The sequence below is a fragment of the Canis aureus genome, chromosome 9, assembly GCF_053574225.1.
Source record: "Canis aureus isolate CA01 chromosome 9, VMU_Caureus_v.1.0, whole genome shotgun sequence".
Lineage (NCBI taxonomy): Eukaryota > Metazoa > Chordata > Mammalia > Carnivora > Canidae > Canis > Canis aureus.
In genome coordinates, this window is record NC_135619.1 from 33,809,758 (window position 1) to 33,830,503 (window position 20,746).

The window sequence follows — 20,746 nt, forward strand, 5'->3', positions numbered from 1 at the left end:
CTGTGCTATGGCGGGAGTCAGAATTTCCTTCATTTTTAGGCCTGACCAATATTCCATGGTATATATAGGCCACATTTTGTTTATCTATTCGCTATCATTTTTTTATAACTCCTAAGGATGATTTGCCCTTAGTTTCTCTTGCTGTGACTAAAGTAGTTGATCTTCCTGCCCCTGGTGGTAATACATTTGAGGAATTTGGTAGGTAATCAAGTAAAAGCAAGTACAACTGACTCCTAGAGGCTTATGTCAGAACTTTCCAGTCGCAGTGAATAAGTGACATTTTGTGAGAACATCTACAAAAGCATTTTGTTTGAATGGGTTATTAGAGAAAATGTTTGGTTTCAGTGGATTAGTTGCTACTTTCCAAAAATCCCACCTAGGGCTACGTTAAGCCAACTTGACAGATAATTGGCCACCTTCTCCTTCAGTGACCCTTTCTTTCCAACTTAGTGCCTAGGAGGGTTCTTAATGTCCAAATCAATGCTAGAGGAGGAATCTAAAAACCCAATGATTTAACACAAGTCATTGAATCATCTCCCACAAGGCTGTTGTATTTTTTAAGCCCTCCCATTTTTGTGGTGTGAAGAGCCTTGTCTTAGCTTATGGGCATTTGAAGCATCAACATAGATAGCCTGGGTTTAGGAAGGGTAGGAGGAGATCATGTCAACTTCCTGTACTCAGAGGAACTTGATTCTGCCTAGACAGGCCCTATTGCTGGATAATTCCCTAACTCCATTTGCCAGATTTTGGACATCCTCCCTATATTATATTCCTCCTGAATGTTCATCCTTGTCATCACCTAATTCCTGGGTATCTGAGTTTATTCTAATAATTTTTTAATTTGCTCCTGGGTTCCCTGCTCAACTATTTCAAATGTGTTTTTTTTTTTTTTTCTTTTCAAATTTTTAAATTCACAGGATTCCTGGGTGGTTCAGCGTTTGAGCGTCTGCCTTTGGCTCAGGGCGTGATCCCGGAGTGCCAGGATTGAGTCCCACATCGGGCTTCTGCATGGAGCCTGCTTCTCCCTCTGCCTGTGTCTCTGCCTCTCTCTCTCTCTCTCTCACTCTCTCTCTCTCTCTCTGTGTCTCATGAATAAATAAATAAAATCTTTTTAAAAAATTAAATTCTAGTTAACATATAGCATAATATTGATTTCAGAAGTAGAATTTAGTGATTTGTTACTTACATACAACACTCAGTGCTCATCATAGCAAGCGCCCTTCTTAATCTCCATCACCCATCTAGCCCATCCCCCTCCCTCCATCAACACTCAATTCTTTTTTTTTTTTTTTTTTTAACACTCAATTCTTAAGCCTCAAGATTTTTTTATGGTTTGCTTCCTCTCTTTTTCCCTTTCCAAATGCCCATCTGTTCTGTTTCTTAAATTCCACATATGAGTGATATCATATGGTATTTGTCTTCTCTGACTGGCTTATTTAGCTTAGCATAATATACTCTAGCTCCATCCACATTGTTGCAAATGGCAAGATTTCATTCTTTTTGATGGCTGAGTAATATTCAATTGTGTATATACATGCCACATCAGTCGATGGATAGCTGGGCTCTTTCCATAGTTTGACTGTTGTTGGTAATGCTGCTATAAACATTGGGCTGCAAGTTCCCCTTTGAATCTGTATTTTTTTTATCTTTTGGGTAAACAAATGTGTTTTTATCGTAGTTTGTTCTCTTGATCTCTGCTCTACCTACCCTATCAACCCACAAACTTGGCTGAACTCAACTATGCTTCCTGCTGTTAGCACAGAAGGTTAAGTGACCTACCCAATTAATGGAATCTACCACAGAACCACATTGTTTAGTTGCATCCAGGCCTTCACTGCAGCTTGACAATCCTTTCATTTTTTTCCTCCTGGACCCCCTACCGAACTCCCAATAACTATTGCAAAACTCCTCCACTCTTCTCAAATTCTGTACCCCACCACTCCTGTATCACTCCCAGCAAAGAATCTTTAAGAGGTAGTGTGGTGTGGAGGTTAAAGTAATAGAGCCTGAACTCCTATATTTTGAGTTTTTATCCCAACTCTGCCATTTGGCCCTTGGACAAGTTACTTACCTCACTCTGCTTAGGTTTCCTCTTCTATAAAAATGATTATAGAACCTACCTATAGATTGTTTAAAGGATTAGCGCATTTGGTGTGTAAAATAGAACCTCCTCTTCTATAAAAGTGATTATAGAACCTACCTATAGTTTAAAGGATTAGCCCATTTGGTATGTATAAAATGCTTAGACCTGGACAGAGCACAGAGTAAGCCCCATGTGTGATACGTACTACTGTTACTACTTTGCTAAGGTATTCATAACCAGTGGACTTTCTTTTCTCTCTTCCCTAAAAGAGGAGGTGTATTATATCTTTTTTTTTTTTAATCTACTTTTGAGGCCACCACTCAACTTGCGTTCTTGTTCTCATCTCTGCCTCCCTGAACTTATGTGATTATTCATTCAATGATTAAATAATTACTGAGTGCCAAATATGTTACACATTGTTTGGGCATGAGAATACAGCAGTGAAAATAATAGACAAGGCCCTTACCTTCATGGTCCTTACATCCTAGTAGAGAAAGAGAGACAAAGTAAAAGATATAGTAATCAGGTGGAGGGAAGGGCTATGGAGAAAATCAAAGCTGGGTTGGGTGCATAGGGAATGTGAAGGTTGGAAGTGGAGTTACTACTTCAAATAGGATATCAAGGCCTACCAGGAATTTTAGTGGCGACCTGAAGGAGGCCAGAAGTGAGCCATGTGAATGTCTAGGCAAAGAGGCTTTAATGACTACAAGGCTGAGGAGCCAATTGGAAAAACAGCAGGTTTGGAGGAAAAGAGCAATTTTGTTTTTGTTCAGTTTTAGATACTACTTGGAAACAAAGTAGGAAGTCAAGTACACAGGTGAATATAGTACTATGAAGTTCAGGGGAGAGGTCCAGCTAAAGTTATAAATTTGGGGGTCATCGGTGTGATGTGTAAAGCCATGGGTCTGTGTGAGGTTGCTGAAGGAGAACACACAGGAACAGAAGTCCACATACTGAGGAAATAACTCTTATAAGGAGGAACCAGTAGACTAAGAAGGAGACTGTGAGGTAGGAGGAAAGCCAAAAGAGTGGTATTTACAAACCATCCCAAAGCAGATTGATCTAAAACAAGCACCATTTTATCATGCTCACAAAGACTGTGCTCAGGTATTGGGGCAGAATATGGTAGGCATGGGCCTTGCCTGGAAGTTATGTTGGGAAAACTCAAATGATTGGGAGTGTGACTCAAAGGCCACTTTGAGGGCTAAATCATCTGAAGTCTTCTTCATTCACATATTTGGTTCCTGGGTTGTGATGACTTGAAAGTGGGGCTGAGCTAGGACATGTGGCGTCTCTGGGTGGCTTGGGCTTGTCATAACCAAGTGGTCACAGGGTAATCAGATTTCTTAAAATGGGGCTTAGGATTCCAAGAGCAAGTGTTCCTCCTAGTCAACAAGGCAAAAGCTGCATGGCCTTTTTTTTTTTTTTTTTTTTTTGCCTTTTTTCTTTTTAATAACTTAATGGAAATATAATTTACATGCCATACATCTTCCCCATCCAAAGTGTGCCATTCAATAGTTTTAGTATAGTGACAGAGTTTTCCAACCACCACTACAGTCCATTTAAGAACATTTTAAGGGATGCCTGGATGGCTCAGCGGTTGAGCGTCTACCTTTGGCTCACGACATGATCCCGGGGTACTGGGATCCAGTCCCACATGAGGCTTCCCACAGGGAGCCTACTTCTCCCTCCGCCTACGTCTCTCTCTCTCTCTCTCTCTCATGAATAAATAAATAAAATATTTTTTAAAAAACATTTTAATTACCCCCAAAAAGAAATCCTGTGCACATTAGTGTTGTGCCCAAGATTGTGTATCCGAGAAACCACCAAGGAGCCGACACCAATGCAAGCGCACGAGGGTTTATTTGAAAGCTGGAGCTTGGGTCCAAGAGTACCCCCCGCAGCAGAGCAGGGGCTTGGACCCCGAGGCTAAGAGGCGCAGCACTTTTATAGGGGCCCGTGGCCAATGGGATTGTGACACGCACAGAAAGTTGCACAGTCCTGTCGGTCCGCACGCAGGTGGCCAATTGAATTGCAGCTTACCCTGTAGCGACCGTTTGAACTGGCCTATCACTCTGGTCAGAATTGGCGCGCAGGTGTGGCGGGCACCAGGCGGGGTTTACATTCTGATGAGCCGGTGTCCGGGAAGGGTGTGCCCAGCGGCTCCACTAGGGTGGGGGAGGGCCTTAAGAATAAGCAGGTCATGGGGTCACAGAGGAGATGGGGGTGTAGCACAAATGGAGTTAATCCTGCTCTGCTTGTCCAGGGGTAGGGGATTTTTGTTAAATTCCTTGGGTCCCACAATTAGCAGTCACCGCTGATCCCTGCCATCTTGTTCCAACTCTAGACCACCTCTGATCTCCTTCCCGTCTCTATAGATTTGACTATTCTGGACAGTTCATGGAATGGAATCACATGTAGACTCTCACATGGAATTATACAATACATGACCTGTTGTGATTAGGCACAAAACATCACTCGGCATAATTTTTTTTTTTTTTTTTTTTTTGGTAAATGAACTCAATTTTATTTATTTATTTATTTATTTATTTATTTATTTATTTATTTATTTATTCATGATAGAGAGAGAGAGAGAGAGAGGCAGGAGACACAGGCAGAGGGAGAAGCAGGCTCCATGCAGGGATTCCCGGCATAATGTTTTTGAAGTTTATCCATGTTATATAGCATGAATCAACATTTTTTCTTTTTTCTTTCCAAATAATATTCCATTACATAGATATATCACATTTGTCAGTTGATGATCATTTGGATTTTTCTACTTTTTTGCTATTATGAATAATGCTGTTAACATTGGTTACAAGTTTTTGTGTGGACGTATGTTTTCATTCTTCCTGAGTATATAGCAACAAGTGGAAGTGCTGGGTCATAACATCCTATTTTGAACATTTTAAGGAACTTCCCAAATGATTTTTGAAGGAGCTGCGCCATTTTACATTCTTACCAGCAATGCATAAAGATTCCAATTTCTTTACATTCTCACCAACACTCATTATCTTTTTGATTATTGCCATCCTAGTGGGTAGAAGTGGCAAAATTGTGGGGTTTTAAAAATAATTCTAAAATTGTGGTTAAAAAATACATAATATAAAAATTATCATCGTAACCATTTTTAAATGTACAGTTCAGTAGTTTAAGTATATTCACATTCTTGTGCAACAAATCTCCAGAACTTTATCTTGCAAAACTGAAACTTAAGTCATTAAACTCTACACCCCCCACCCCCCAACCACCATTCAATTGTGTGTGTGTGTGTGTGTGTGTGTGTGTGTTTTAATTATTTATTTTATTCAGAGAGAGAGAGAGAGACTGAGAGGCAGAGACACAGGCAGAAGCAGGCTCCATGCACCGGGAGCCAGACATGGGACTCGATCCCAGTTCCCCAGGATCACACCCCAGGCTGCAGGCAGTGCCAAACCACTGCACCACTGGGGCTGCCCTATAATTGTGGTTTTGATTTGCACTTTCCTAATCGCTCAGTGAGGTTGGGCATCTTTTCATGTGTTTATTAGCCATCTGTATACCTATTCAGATCTTTTGCCCATTGGGTTGACCTCTTATTTTTGGCTTGTAAGAGCTTATATTCTAGTTAATGTCTTTTATCAGAAACATGTTTGCAAATATTTTCCCATCCTTTGGGTTATCTTTTCACTTTTTTTGATGGTGTCCTTTAAAGCACAAAAGTTAGGAAAAAAAAAAAAACCCAAAAGTTTTTAACTCTGATGAGGTCCAACATATCTTTTAGTTCCCTTGTTACTTGTGCTTTTGGTATCATATCTAAGAAAACTTGGCCTAAGTCAAGATCACAAAGATTTACTCCTATATTTTTTCCAAGGGTTTTATAATTTAGGTCTATGAATAAATTTGAATTAAATTTTATATATGGTATGAGGAAGAGGGTTGAACTACACTCTTTTGCATGTAGAAGTCCTCAGCAAATTAAAAAAAAATTTTTTTTAATTTATTTATTCATGAGAGACACAGAAAGAGAGAGAGGCAGAGACACAGGCAGAGGGAGCCTGACATGGGATTGATCTCAAGTCTCCAGGATCACGTCCTGGGCTGAAGGCGACACTAAACCGCTGAGCCACCCGGGCTGCCCAGGGTGGGCAAACTGAACTCAACAACACATAAAACAATCATCCACTATAATCAAATGAGATTTATTCAAGGGATGTAAGGACGTTCCAACATGCAACTGAATGATTGTTACATACCACATTAACAAAATGAGCGATAAAAACCATAAGATCATCTTAATAGATGCAGAAAAAGCACTTGACAAAATTCATAATAAAAACTCCACAAAGAGGGGATCCCTGGGTGGCTCAGAGGTTTAGCGCCTGCCTTTGGCCCAGGGCGCGATCCTGGAGTCCCGGGATGGAGTCCCGCGTTGGGTTCCCTGTATGGAGCCTGCCTCTCCCTCTGCCTGTGACTCTGCCTCTCTCTCTCTCTCTATGTCTATCATAAATAAATAAAATCTTAAAAAGAAAAAAGAAAAAAAAAAACAACTCCACAAACTGAGTATAGAAGTAAGGTAACCTCAACACCCATCCAAGTGAGTTCCATGAGGTCAAGGACTTCAGTTATCTTGTTTTTCCTCTCGCTGTAGCACCAAGAACAGCAGCTAATTCAATGTAGTCCTTCTAGAGTCAGCTGGGTGGCACAGTCATTAAGCTTCAGACTCTTGATTTACACTCTGGTCATGATCTCAGGGTTGTGGGATAGAACCCAAATTGGGCTCCAGGCTCAGCAAGGAGTCTGATTGAGATTATGTCTTTCCCTCTTCCTCACCCGTGTCCCTCCCCTCTCTCATGTGTTCTTGCTCTCTCTCTCTCTCAAGTAAATAAATCTTTTTTGAAAAAATGTGCAAAATAGTAAGTATTTGTTGAGTGAATAAATGAGTGAAACAGGGACAAGAGAGTCTGGACTCCATGGAGCAACAATCTAATGAGAAGGGTAGACAATCTAATGGGAATGGTGCTCCCAAGTTCACCAAATGTTATCATTCACTGTATCCAAGCTAGAAGCATAAGAGTTACCCTAGACTCCTTATTTCCATAATTGAAAATTTACCAAATCCTTAGATCTTCATTGTTTCTCAACTGGATTACTGTAATAGCATTTTGATCTTGATTTTCCCTTCAGTCTTTCCCAATTTCAAACTCTAAACCATCCTCAATACTTGTGTATTTATTCATAAGTTATTGACATTTTCTGCAGCAAATCCAAGATTAGTAAGATTTAATTTCTCACACATAAAAATAAACATGACTTCCAGTATTTTTTCCACACTACTTTGTAGATTGCTACACTTCAAACCACTTTTAATACTGATTATTTCTGGGCAGCCCTGGTGGCTCAGTGGTTTAGCACCGCCTTCAGCCCAGGGCGTGATCATGGAGACCGGGATCCAGTCTCGCATCATGCTCCCTGTGAGGAGCCTGCTTCTCCCTCTGCCTTGTGTCTCTGCCTCTGTGTGTGTGTGTGTGTGTGTGTGTGTGTGTGTCTCATGAATAAATGGATTATATTGCTCTGTTTAATATAACTGCAATGGTTCTTCAATACCTTTGAGATTCATTCATTCAGGACGCCTGGGTGGCTCAGTTGGTTAAGGATCTGCCTTCGGCTCAGGTCATGATCCCTAAGTCTTGGGATGGAGCTCTGCATTGGGCTCCCTGCTCTGCAGGGAGCCTGCTTCTCCCTCTTTCTCCTCCCACTTGTGCTCTCTCTCACATACACACACACACACATACACACACACACTCTATCTCAAACAAATAAATAAAATCTTAAAAAAGAAGATTCATAAAAAAATAAAAATAAAAAAAAAGAAGATTCATTCATTCATTCATTCATTCATTCAGCAAATACCTGTTAAATGGCAAATTCTGTGCAAGGCAATGGGAATATACAGATAAACAAATCAGTTCTTGTCTATAACAGTTTCTAATCTATTGAGAGACACAGAGAAGTAAACAAGCAAATAACACACAGAATGGTAAGTGCTAAGATAAGCTTAAGCATATCATATTACGGGAGCTTATGGAGGAAGCTACCTCAGACCAGGAGGCTGAGGAAAGGCTTCCCAGAGGAAGTGACTAGAAAACCAGGACCCAAAGGGTAGTTTGGTGTTGGCTATACACGGAGAACAGCATGTACAGATCATTCTAAGGTTAAGGAAATGGAAATAGTTCAGGCTAGCTAGAGTGCAGCGGAAGGAGGAGAAAGAGGGAATGAGGCTACAGAGATAAAGCATATCTTTATCTTCTTCAATATCTTCAATTGTTCTTCTTCAATTTCTTTCATCAATGTCTAATAGTTTTCGGAGTGAAGATCTTGGTTAAATTTATTCCTATGTATTTTATTCTTTTTTGATGCAATTGCAGATGGATTGTTTTCTCAATTTCTCTTTTGATAATTGTTAGGTATGGAAACAATTGATTTTTGTGTATTGATTTTATATCAAATTTACTGAATTCCTTCATTAGTTCTTTTTTTTTAAAAGATTTTATTTATTTATTTATGAAAGACAGAGAGAGAGAGAGAGGCTGAGACACAGGCAGAGGGAGAAGCAGGCTCCATGCAGGGAGCCTGACATGGGACTTGATCCCGGGTCTCCAGGATGAGGTCCTGGGCTGAAGGCAGCACTAAATCACTGAGCCACCCGGGCTGCCCATCCTTCATTAGTTCTAATAGTTTCTTGGTGGAGTTTTCAGGGTTTTCTATAGACAACATCACAACCTTTGCAAATAGAGATTGTTTTACTTCTTCCTTTCTGATTTGGATGCCTTTTATTTCTTTTTCTTGTGTAATTGCTCTGGCTAGGGCTTCCAGTACTATGTTGAATAGAAGTGGCAAGAGTAGGTATTATTGGATAAACTGAGGCAAGATCAGGAAGGGCTTGATAAGAGTTAAACTTTATCATGAAGACAAAGAGGAGTCTTTGAAGAGTTTTAATCAGAAGTAACTTGATTTGTTTGATTTTTTAAAAAACCAACAATGGGAAAACACTGGAGAGTTAAAGTAAGGAGGTGACCTTGTCAGAGTTGCTCTTTACCAAAAAAAAAAAAAAAAAAAAAAAAAAAAGCTAGCTGACTGAATATGGTGAATGAACTGGTACATTGGTGGGGAGGAAGAAGTCAAGATAGAAGACCCAGAGACTGAGAGTAGACTAATCATCTGGTGATGGGGGTGGTGGTGCTGGTGGGAAGCCCAGTACTTGGGTAGAGGAAATGAAAAGCACAATGGCTCAAAGTGAAAAAGAGCTTGGATGTTGGAGGAACAGAGAGAAGGCCTGTGTGACTGGAGTTGAGTAAATGAGGAGGAGCTATGTGGATGCGGTTGGAAAGAGAGCAGGCCTTGTTAGCCATGGCAGGAGCTAGGACTGTCTTCTATGCAGTGGGAAGATATTAGAGAGTCAAAGTAGGGGGATGACCTTGTCTGAATTGCACTTTTAAAAGAGTAAGGGGTAACACATTTGGGGAAGGGGCTGTGCAAAATCAAGAGTTCCAATTTAGACATTTTAAGTTTAAGATGTGACATTATGCCTACCTTGTTTGTTTTATGTAATTGGTTGAACCTCTAGCATTTAATCTCTTCTGTGTTTATCATAGCTATATCCTACAGCAATTATGCAGATTTATACCAGGTATAGGACTGAGTCAATTAGTCAGGTTAAGAAGAGGAGGAAGAGCTGTCATATAGTTTCTATGATCTAAGTATGTTGTGTTTGTGCCAGTGATGAAGCTATTGCCTCCCAGCTCCAGACCCACCCTCCTATTCTCTGCTTTGTGATGCTGGGGTAGGACTCTGTAGACCGCATTTATGCTTCCCCAGTGGGCTGCCTATAAAGCTTTGCAAATCAGAGCAGCAGAGGGAGACTGGCAGATAAGAGGAAGAAAAGATTTGTTCCTTCCTGTCTCTTTTTGATGGGCCTCCTGTTCCAATGGGCCAGCTGAATCCTCACTGTAGTTCTTCTGATATTTGCCAAGCCTGCTTCCTCACCTTCCACTGAGGACACCAGCCCCAGCCCAGCAGCAACCCCTGCTCAGTGGCCTGAGAAGTTCAGCTGTGGGAGGCCCCTCCTCTAAACTTCTAACTTCCAGTTTTCATAATTCCAACTTCTTTACTTTGTTTCTCCAGCCCTGGGGGTGGTAGCTGCTTTCTGCAGTTGCTACCTTCATGTTTTCTTTTTGACTTTTCAGTTAACAACTCTTTATATTAATAATCTCTGATAAAGTTATTGTGTTTTTTTTGTCTCCTGGCTATACTCTAATTGATGGAATTAGATATTATCTTCCCTAATCCTGGCTCAACTGACTAAGGTAGACAGAAAACTGAGACCAACAAGCTAAATAGCTCATATTATACAGCTACTTGATGGCAGAGTGGGGATTTGAATCCAGTTTTGCTGTATTTTATTTTGCCCAAAGCTTATACTTGTAGTCACTAGTTGCCTTCCTACATGGTCTGAAAAACACATGGTTTCTCATCACTGAACTGTAGATACAATTTAGAATTTCTTCCATCATTTTTATTGCTTTTCTCAAGCCTATTATCAGAGCCAGCACTTCCTAAAACATATTCCAGGCAATACTATACTAAAAGACCTATGAAGAATGGGTTCTGGGCTCCAGTAAATTTAGGACCTGCCCTAGACTCTACTCTCAGAAGAGGTATGATGAACATTAGCTGAATAAAGACTTTAAGGGGCCCCGGGGTGGCTCAGTGGGTTGAGTGTCAGTCTTTCGCTTGGGTCATGATCCTGGAGTCCTAGGATCAAGCCCCATGTCGGGCTCCCTGCTCAGTGGGGAGTCTGCTTCTCCCTCTCTCTGTGCCATTCCTCCTGCTTGTGCTCTCTCTCTCACTCTCATTCTCTCTCTCAAGTTAATAAATAAAATCTTTAAATAAATAAATAAATAAATAAATAGTTTGAAAAATCTTGCAATAATATTTAAATATGTAACCAGGCAGTTTCTCATAACTTTTCTGACTGGGAACATTCTGAGGATATGGAAAGTGTGGGATTAATCAACATTTAATCTAAGATATCCCATGCAACAGCAGTACCAGTAACGAGAAAGTTGGTGTCAGAATGGTGGGATGTTCTCATCATACAGAGGTTGCTGCAAAGAGTACTGGGGAAAAGTATAACAAATGACAACTATAACAAAGCTGACTAATACCACAAGTATCACCAAATCTACAAATATAATATTAAATACATTTTCAAAAGAATATTGGGGAAGGGGAGTCTGATATTTTGTTAGATTTTAGAAATATGACCCTAAGGGTGCCTGGGTGGCTCTGTCACTTAAGCGTCTGACTCTTGATTTTGTTTTTTTGTTTTTTTTTTTTTAATTTTTATTTATTTATGATAGTCACACCGAGAGAGAGAGAGAGGCAGAGACACAGGCAGAGGGAGAAGCAGGCTCCATGCACCGGGAGCCCGATGTGGGATTCGATCCCGGGTCTCCAGGATCGCGCCCTGGGCCAAAGGCAGGCGCCAAACCGCTGCGCCACCCAGGGATCCCTGACTCTTGATTTTGGCTCAGATTATGATCTCAGGATTGTGAGATGGAGCTCTTCATCAGGCTCCATGCTTGGTGGGGAGTCTGCTTAAAGATTTTCTCTCTCTCTCTCTCCCCCTTTCCTTTTCCCCTCCCTCCTTCTGCTCTCTCTCTCTCTCTAAAAATAAATAAATAAATCTTAAAAAAAGGAAACATGCCTCTAAATTTGTACATTTTAAAATTCCAACTATTCAAACTTGTGAACACATTTCAATTGCACTTTTAATTGAAAGCGTTTTGGCAATTCTTAAATTAATAACCAAGATTAGAATAAAGATTTAAAAAAAAAGATTTTATGTATTTATTCATGAGAGACACAGAGAGAGAGAGGCACGGATAGAGGCAGAGGGTGGAGTAGGTTCCCCGCAGGGAGCCCGAACCAGGACTTGATCCCAGGACCCCAGGATCATGACCTGAGCCAATGGCAGATGTTCAACTGCTGAGCCACCCAGGCATCCCTAGAATAAAGATTTGATGAGAACAGTGATTTTTACTCTCTCTTATGTCAATCTGGGACAAGTTATCCCTTCAGAAGTTCTGAGGTCCCACTTTGGTAATTCTGACCCATACAAGTCCTGTAAATAGGAGTAGTCTTTGCAATGCTTACATTTAACCTTCTGGTTATATCTATTTGAAAATTTACCTATGACACCTTGTGAGATGTTTAGCTATAAAAAAAAACTATAATGAATACTTCACACATTTGTTTATTTTTAAAAAGTGTGAATCCATCTGCATTCGTGTTTGGAAGTGTGGTTCATTTGCTTGTATTTATTTATCTTATTTAAATAACCGTACCAGTTAATTGATTTGAATTATATTGTTTGGATATCAGTAGAAAATGTAGTGTACCTAAGGGTTCTAAAAATTAGAGTTAACCCCTTCTTTTCTAAGCATTGTAGAGAAAGCTGTCTCAAAAGCTTTCTTCATGTAATATTCTTCAGTCTTAAAAAGGAATGATATTCTGATACATACCACCACATGGATGAGTTTTGAGAGCATTATGCTAAGTGAGAAGACAGACACAAAAAGACAACATTGTGTGATTCCACTTCTCTGAGGTCCCTAGAATAGACAAATACATCATAGAGACAGAGAGTAGATACTGGTTAGCAAGGGCTGAGGGAACGGGGGAAGTGGGAGTTGTTTTTTGATGGGTACAGAGTTTCAGTTTGGGATGATGAAGAGTTCTGAAAATAGTGGTGACTTGCACAATGTGACTGTACTTAATGCTGCTGAGTTTTACACTTAAGAATCATTTAAAAAGGGGGAGGATTTGATTTTTTTTTTAAAAAGATTTTATTTATTTGACAGAGGGAGAGAGCACAAACAGGGGGTGCATCAGAGGGAGAGGGAGAAGCAGACTCCCCGCTGAGCAGGGAGCCCGATGTGGGGCTCGATTCCATGACACTGAGATCATGACCTGAGCCAAAGGCAGACACTTAAACGACTGAGCCATTCAGGTGCCCCTAATGTTTTGTTTAGAAATTTACCATAATAAAAAAAACAAAACAGGGGATCCCTGGGTGGCGCAGCGGTTTAGCGCCTGCCTTTGGCCCAGGGCGTGATCCTGGAGACCCGGGATCGAATCCCACGTCGGGCTCCCTGCATGGAGCCTGCTTCTCCCTCTGCCTGTGTCTCTGCCCCAATCTCTCTCTCTCTCTCTATGTCTATCATAAATAAATAAATCTTAAAAAAAATAAAATAAAAAAAACAAAAAAAAAAACAAAACAAAAGCAAAACTATTTTCTTCCTGGATTCAGCATACTTGTCCAGTTCACATTCCAGTTTGACTCCTGAACAATAATTAATCACAACTGCTCAACATGGCCTTTGGATAGTGGCATTCTATTTACCTAAAACTGGGTTTTTAAGAAGTCTTTTTTTTTTTTTTCTAGAAGAATTCTTTAGTTGGAGGAACTGAAGAAAATTTGAACTTTAATGAAAAGTGAAAGCCAATTCCTCAAGAGTTCCCCTGCCTTACCTGAAGCTCATGTGGCCAGATTGACCTGGGGCCAGCCAGTGGCTCCAGTCTTGGCCTGAGTTGGGCCATGATGCCATGTGAAAATATACTAGGGGTGTTGGAAGTTGGTGTAGGCAATCACCACCCGGTCCTCAGCTCACAGAACACCAGCTTTCTATCTGAATGTGTGCCCCTGCCAACACTGAGATGTTTCTGAGCTTCTTCTGAAGAGAGCTAAACTCAAGTGTAGTCTCCTAAGCCCGGGCTCCTGGGCCTTACCCGGTTTGCCTTTCACTGTTGCTATCTTAGCAAACCTGACTCCTGATTTAGTCTCCCCACATTCCATCTGTCACCCCTTCTGCAGTTCCTTCCTCCACATCTCTCTCTTCATCCCCTCCAATCCTGACTCAAGCCCTGGCAATCCTGTCCTAGGCCTTATTACATGGATTTTGAGAAAGCATGTTATTGACGGGTGAATAGAAGCATGTCTCTATGTGAGGCAGACTCAAGATGTAAAGTAGCCAAATGAACACACTCTAATCTGGGCATGGAAAGAAGGAAAATGAATATTTATCAAGTAATTCCTAAGTGCCAAGTAATGCACCAGTTATTTGCAGGCCTCCTAATGAGCTTATGAGAGTCAGCACTGCAATTGTGTGTAAATAATATATGTTTTAAGTAAGCTCTATGCCCCATGTGGGGCTTGACCTCACCACCCTGAGATCAAGAGTCTCATGCTCCACTGGATGAGCCAGCCAGGCACCCCTAAATAATATTTTTTAATGCAGAAGCTACTTTACCATAGCTGTGCCTAATTTTCAGGAAGCACACTAGCCCCTAGTGGCAAATACAGAGTTCTATGTGATGCAGATGCCATCTTGGTTCACTTTAAATCACTCTTTAAACCTCCTCAATCCTGGCATTTCTGTTCATTCACCCAAGTCTGATCTTTTCACCGTCAATTCCTACTCTGCATCTCCACCTGAAAAGCCTATTCTCGCCAGCATGCACATCAGTGGTTCTGGACCTTTCCTGAGGACAGAGGACAGAGAACCACCTGGGCTCGTCTCCTTCCCCCAGAAAATGGTTTCCCCACCTGCAAGCTATGTTTCCAGCTCAGCTAAATCTCATTCCTCCTAGATGACTGCCTAATCATCTGCTCTTTGGAAGTTAGAATTTGTGCTAGAGCTCATTTTACATGTGATTGTCTGATATTACACACTGATAACCCTAGAAGACCTTCATTCAGGTCCGTTAAAATTTACAACTTTCAAAACATCCACACTTTTGTTCACTTTTCCCTTGAACCTATAAAATGCTTCTTCATAGATCAGAACAGCTTTGGAACAGATATATTTGGATCCTCATGGCAACAGTGTGTTGGGGACAGGCCATTACCAAATTATTGAGTGTCAGACACTATGAGACACTGCATGTGTTATTCACTCAAATCTCACAACAGCCTTGTGAGATGAGTAGTATTCTCTCCATTTTATAGGTGGTGAAATAAGATCGTCACCTACCCATGGTTGGTCAGATCACATTTGGAATCCCTTGTACAATTCCTAGGGTCATTTTAAGCTAGCAGATGGTATGTCTGTTCAGGAAGGTCCTCCAAGAAGCAGACACGAAGACAAGATTAGATGTGTAAGCCATGTATTGGGGGGAAATACCATGAAGGTTCAATGGGGAGGTAACAGGACCAGGCAGGGAGAGACTTCAGACTAGGACTGTGAAAACAGAAAGGGAAGAAGGATTGGGAGGAAGTGCTTCAGGCCACAGCACAGTTCTGAGAAAGTCTTGACTTAGTGATGGGGGGCCCCTGAGCAAAGAGGCAGCAGCCGGAGTTGGCAACACCATCCTGTGGCAGACCTTTGAAGAAGAGCTGCCCAGTGCATGTCCATGGCTGCCATGGATACAAGTTACAGAAATACAAACCAAGGACTTAAAGAAAGCACATTTTAATCTTCAATGCCAATGGCCACTCCAATAGCGAGGTCACTCCCTCATTAGAGGGAGTGATATGACCTGTGACTTGCAGACTTCTGAATCATCCCATGGGCCAGAAAAACCAGTAGACCAACTAAAGTCACTAATTTTTTTTAATTATCCAAATAAGACATGAAGAGCCAAATACTACCCTCTACCACCATCATTTAATATAAGGCACTTTAATCCTCCCAAAACAAGAAGAGTTTTTTTTTTTTTAAGATTTTATGTATTTATTTATTCATGAGAGACACACAAAGAGAGGCAGAGACACAGGCAGAGGGAGAAGCAAACTCCCTGTGGGGAGCCTGATGCAGGAATCGACTCCAGCACCCTGGGATCATGAGCTGAGCCAAAGGCAGACACTCAACCACTGAGCCACCCAGTTGCCCCAAAACAAGACGAACTTAATCTCAAAGTGAAGCCCTTTGAGTTGAATGTATTTAGAACAGTGAAAAAACATTCTCGTTACTCTTGTTTTGCTGCATTTTAGGTAAAAATATGCTCATGGATTGGGTCTCAAAACACGGTTAGAGGGTATTTAAGTACCAGATGGGGCAATGGACCTGGGTCTTCTGAGGTAGCTTCTTCTAACCCTGAGACTCATTCATTCCCCTCACAACTATTTTCTGTGCACTTCTGTGTGATAGGTCCTAGAAAGATATTGAGGGTCCTGGTCTGGTCCCTGCACTGGTAATGCTTAAAATCTGGCGAGCGGAGAGATAATGGAGAAGTAAACAAATCAATAAGCGGACAGTTTCCCTTGTGGTACCTGCTACCTTAAGGAAAGGGTCACTACTATAGAGAGTGTGCTCTAAAAAGGCCTCTCCAAGAAGGTGACATTTGAGCAAAGGGAGGAGTCAGCCTTTTGAAGTGCTGGATGAGGAGCCAGAAAGACATAATTCTCCAGGAATAGTAAGTGCAAAGTCTTCGAGAAGAGAATGAGCTTGGCACCACTGAGCAATTGAACGAGGGCCAGGGGGGCTGCAGCCTGAAATGAGGTGAAGAGGGGCAGCTGGAGAGATCAAGCAGGGCATATTTCCAGCGTGTCTGGCTGAGAGTCCACTCTATCGCTATAATAATCTTATTTCAGGGATGCCTGGGTGGCTCTCAGGAATAAATAAATAAAATCTTAAAAAATATAAATAACCTTATTTCAGGACGGATATTCCTCTTGATCTAAATATGCTGTAGAAGTTCACAGGAAAGTAGAGTGTGAAGTTGCTTGAAGAGTGAGGTCCAGGTATTTCTCCAGAAACAGTTAAAGGGATGTACTTACCTTACAAATTCATCAGGGCTTTCCTTTTTGCAAGCCTAAATAAATAAATAAATAAAATTTTAAAAAGAATTGTTTCATCGTTCAGGGGTTGACATATATTTAGCAAGTTTGTGAGATTTTTGCATACATCTAGCATGGTCATGTACTAATTTACAGTGAGAACTCTAACTTCCAAGGCCACCAAAAATCTGCACACTTCCACCAGCACTTTTTCATCTGTAGGTACTCCCTGTGGGAAGACATCCTCCAATCAGATCTGGGATGTGGAGACTAGGACACTTAGAGATGTACCTGAATGGCCCAAAAGAGAAAGGTGCTATCTTTCATCTAGAGAGAGCGTGTATGGACACTCTGCTCTTACTGTCTCCGTGGCTGCCCTCATGGCTTCAACAGGCTGTTCTTTCAGATGGTATTGCACACCTGTGGGCGGATACTCCCCCACCTTGCCTGATCTCAACGATTGCCAGAGGCTCTTGATAAAAATATGGACTTCCGGGCCCACTCCCGAAGATTTTATGTAGAAGGTTTGGGTGAGGGCTGCAAATATGAGTAGCTTCTCCTAGCAGCCCAGGTGATCCTTACCAAGTATGTTTAGGAAACTCTGCCTTGAGGCTCTTCAGATTTGTCTAATGAAGTGTTTTCCAAACTAATCCAATCACAAAATAACCTAGAGCATTTTCTAAATATGCAGCTTCTCAAGCCCCAGCTCAAAGGAATCAGAATTATCAGGCAAGGGGCCTGGAAATCTGTATGTCACTAAACAGTCCAGATTTATCTTATGACAGCAGAAGTTTAGTAAACACTGTAATTGAGACTCATATAGAAACTTTAAGACTTAAGATTCTGATTCACCACATCTACAGACAAACTCAGAGATCTGCATTTTAAAATAAGCTTCCAGGTGATTCTGATGCATAAGATTCATGGACCCCCACTTTGAAAAATATCGCAGTCAGTTTAACATTATTACAACTCATGCCTTTGTTCTTAACACCAAAACATTGATGGCATTTACTATGAACTTGCACATACTCCTGCCTTTGCAAATGCTGTTCATGATTTAAACCTTTCTACTTAACTTCCTTTTTCAATTTTTTATTAAGAAAAATTTCATGAGGCGCCTAGGTGGTTCAGTTGATCAAACATCGGACTCTTGGTTTTGGCTCAGGTTGTGATCTCTGCATTGGGGGATCAAGCCTTGAGTCCAACTCCATGCTCCGCGGGGAGTCTCCTTGAGGTTTTCTCTTTCTCCCTCTTCCTCTGCCCCTCTTGCACGTCTAAAATAAATAAATAAATAATAAAGAAGAGAAAAATATTTCAAACATATGGAAAGCTTGGAAAGGTAGTTCACTATCTTGTTCAATACTTGCCATATTAATTTTATCCATGTACCTTGTTGCCAAACAATTTCTTTCTTTCTTTCTTTCTTTCTTTCTTTCTTTCTTTCTTTCTTTCTTTCTTTCTTTCTTTCTTTCTTTCTTTCCTTCCTTCCTTCCTTCCTTCCTTCCTTCCTTCCTTCCTTCCTTTCTTTCTTTCTTTCTTTCTTTCGGCTCCTGCCCATTCTGGAGTCCACCATCGGACTTGAACTCAAGACCCTGAGATCAAGACCTGCTCTGAGATCCTTAACCCACTGAGCCACCTAGGCACCCCTTGCTGAACAATTTCAAAGTAGGCTGTAGACATCTTGATCCCTTGACCCCTCTCCCAAACACCTCAGCATGAATATCCTTTAAAAACAACAAAAAGGTATTCTTTTTCATATCCACAATATCAGTCAAATCTGACAAAACTAATAATAATTGCCTTAATATCAGCTTCCAAGCCTATGCTCAAAATTTTCTCAATTGTCCCCCAAATGTAATATCCTTTATAGCTATTTTTTTCAAACCTGGAGGCAATCAAGAATAACACATTGCATATGGTTGTTATGTGCCTTTTGTCTCTTTTAATCTAGAACAGTCCTTCCACCATTTTTCCCAGACCAGTTGTCCTGGACAATGTCTCTCTTTCTGGCTTTGTCTGATTGTTCTGATTGTTCCCTCATGGGGTTGTACCAAACATACAAACAAACAAACATCCCCATACAAATATATATATATTTGTACTTACAACATATTTATAGAGACAAAGATTTGTTTGCCCTCTCCCACTCACATAACCTCTTTCCTCTCTCAAACAATCATATTTAATAATAACATTATTGAGGGATGCCTGAGTGGCTCAGCGGTTGAGCATTTGCCTTTGGCTCAGGGCGTGATCCTGGTCTCGGGATGGAGTCCCACATCAGGTTGCCTGTGAGGAGCCTGCTTCTCCCTCTGCCTGTGTCTTTGTCTCTCTCTCTATGTCTCTCATGAATAAATAAATAAAAATCTTAAAAATATATAAGATTATTGAACACTTACTATATGCCTGCAGTATTTTAGAGAAATTTAGATGTATCAAATTATTTACTCATAACAATAACAAGGTAGATTTGTTACCATTGAAACAAAGCACAGAATGGGAAGTGACTAGTAAAAGGTCAAATGGCTGGGAAGTGATAGGGTTGTGTTCCAGGACTCAAGACTCTTGCCACAAAAACAGAATTATAGCATAGACATTATTCTACAACTTAAAAAAGTTTATTTTTAGACCAATACATGAAATTTGACTTATCATTTTTATCCCCACCAATTTGTTATAAACATGAACATATAAAAAATGGAAGAATTGAGTGTTAAACACCTGTTGATTCTACAATCAACATTTTGTCATATTTATCATGTATTACTTTACCTATGTATCCCTCTATTTATTCATCAATCTATCATTTTTTGATGTATTTTTTCCAACTATGACTCATTTTTAAAAATAGCTGTATAAGATTTCTAGCATGGAGGTTTGATAATTAACACATTCCTCTACAGATAAGCAGTCTAGTGTTTTTGTTTATAAACAATGCTAAAATTAACATTCTTATATTAACACTCTGGTATATTTTTGTATACTTTATAGTAATGATACTTTAGCTTCCGTAGGATGGATTCCTAGAAGTGAGATTGTCAGGTTAAAGGATATGCCTAATTTAGTAGATACTGTTGGATCACTTTACAAGTATAATGCCACTAGTAAAGTCTGGGAAGACCTGTATTTCTCCTTGTTGTGTCTTATTACTAGAAGAAATGCGAACTGAAAGTATATAAACTTGAACTGCTGAGGACGCTCTACTGGTACAAACAACATCCACACACCAGATGTTATCAGTGTTTAAAATTTTGCCTATCTCTGTTGAAACTATTCACCCATTGAGAACCAACTAAAAAGGCACCGGACACAAAGTGTATTTCTGAATTTTCTAGGAAAGTTTCTGCCTCCATTGGTCTCGTTCAACACTAGGTAAGGTCTTTCCCTAGACTCACTGCACATTATACTCTTTATTTAGTGAAGTATGTGTGCACGCATAGTTTGTGTTCTCCACTAGAGGCTGAAGAGACCATGCCTTCTCTTCTACCTCTGTATCCTCTATTTGCCCAGCACAGTGATTTATATTCAATAAATACTTCTTGGTGAATGAATTAGTGAATGAAATTCAGGAGTAGAGTCCAGAGCAGCAGAAAGTGGCCAAATGCTGGAGTCTTTGTATTTCAGGCCAAAGAGCCTGGAATGTATTCAATGTTGATTCAGAAACCACAGGAAGTATCTGAACTGGGGCCTGGAAAGACCAGAGTTGAGGCCTGGAGATTTAGTAATGAGACTGAGACAAGACCCCGGGAGGAAGCAAACAGTCTCCTAAACAATTTTTGGGAGTTGAAGATCTAATTTTTGCAGTGTGTTTTTTTTTGGAAACTTTCTAAATTTAATTA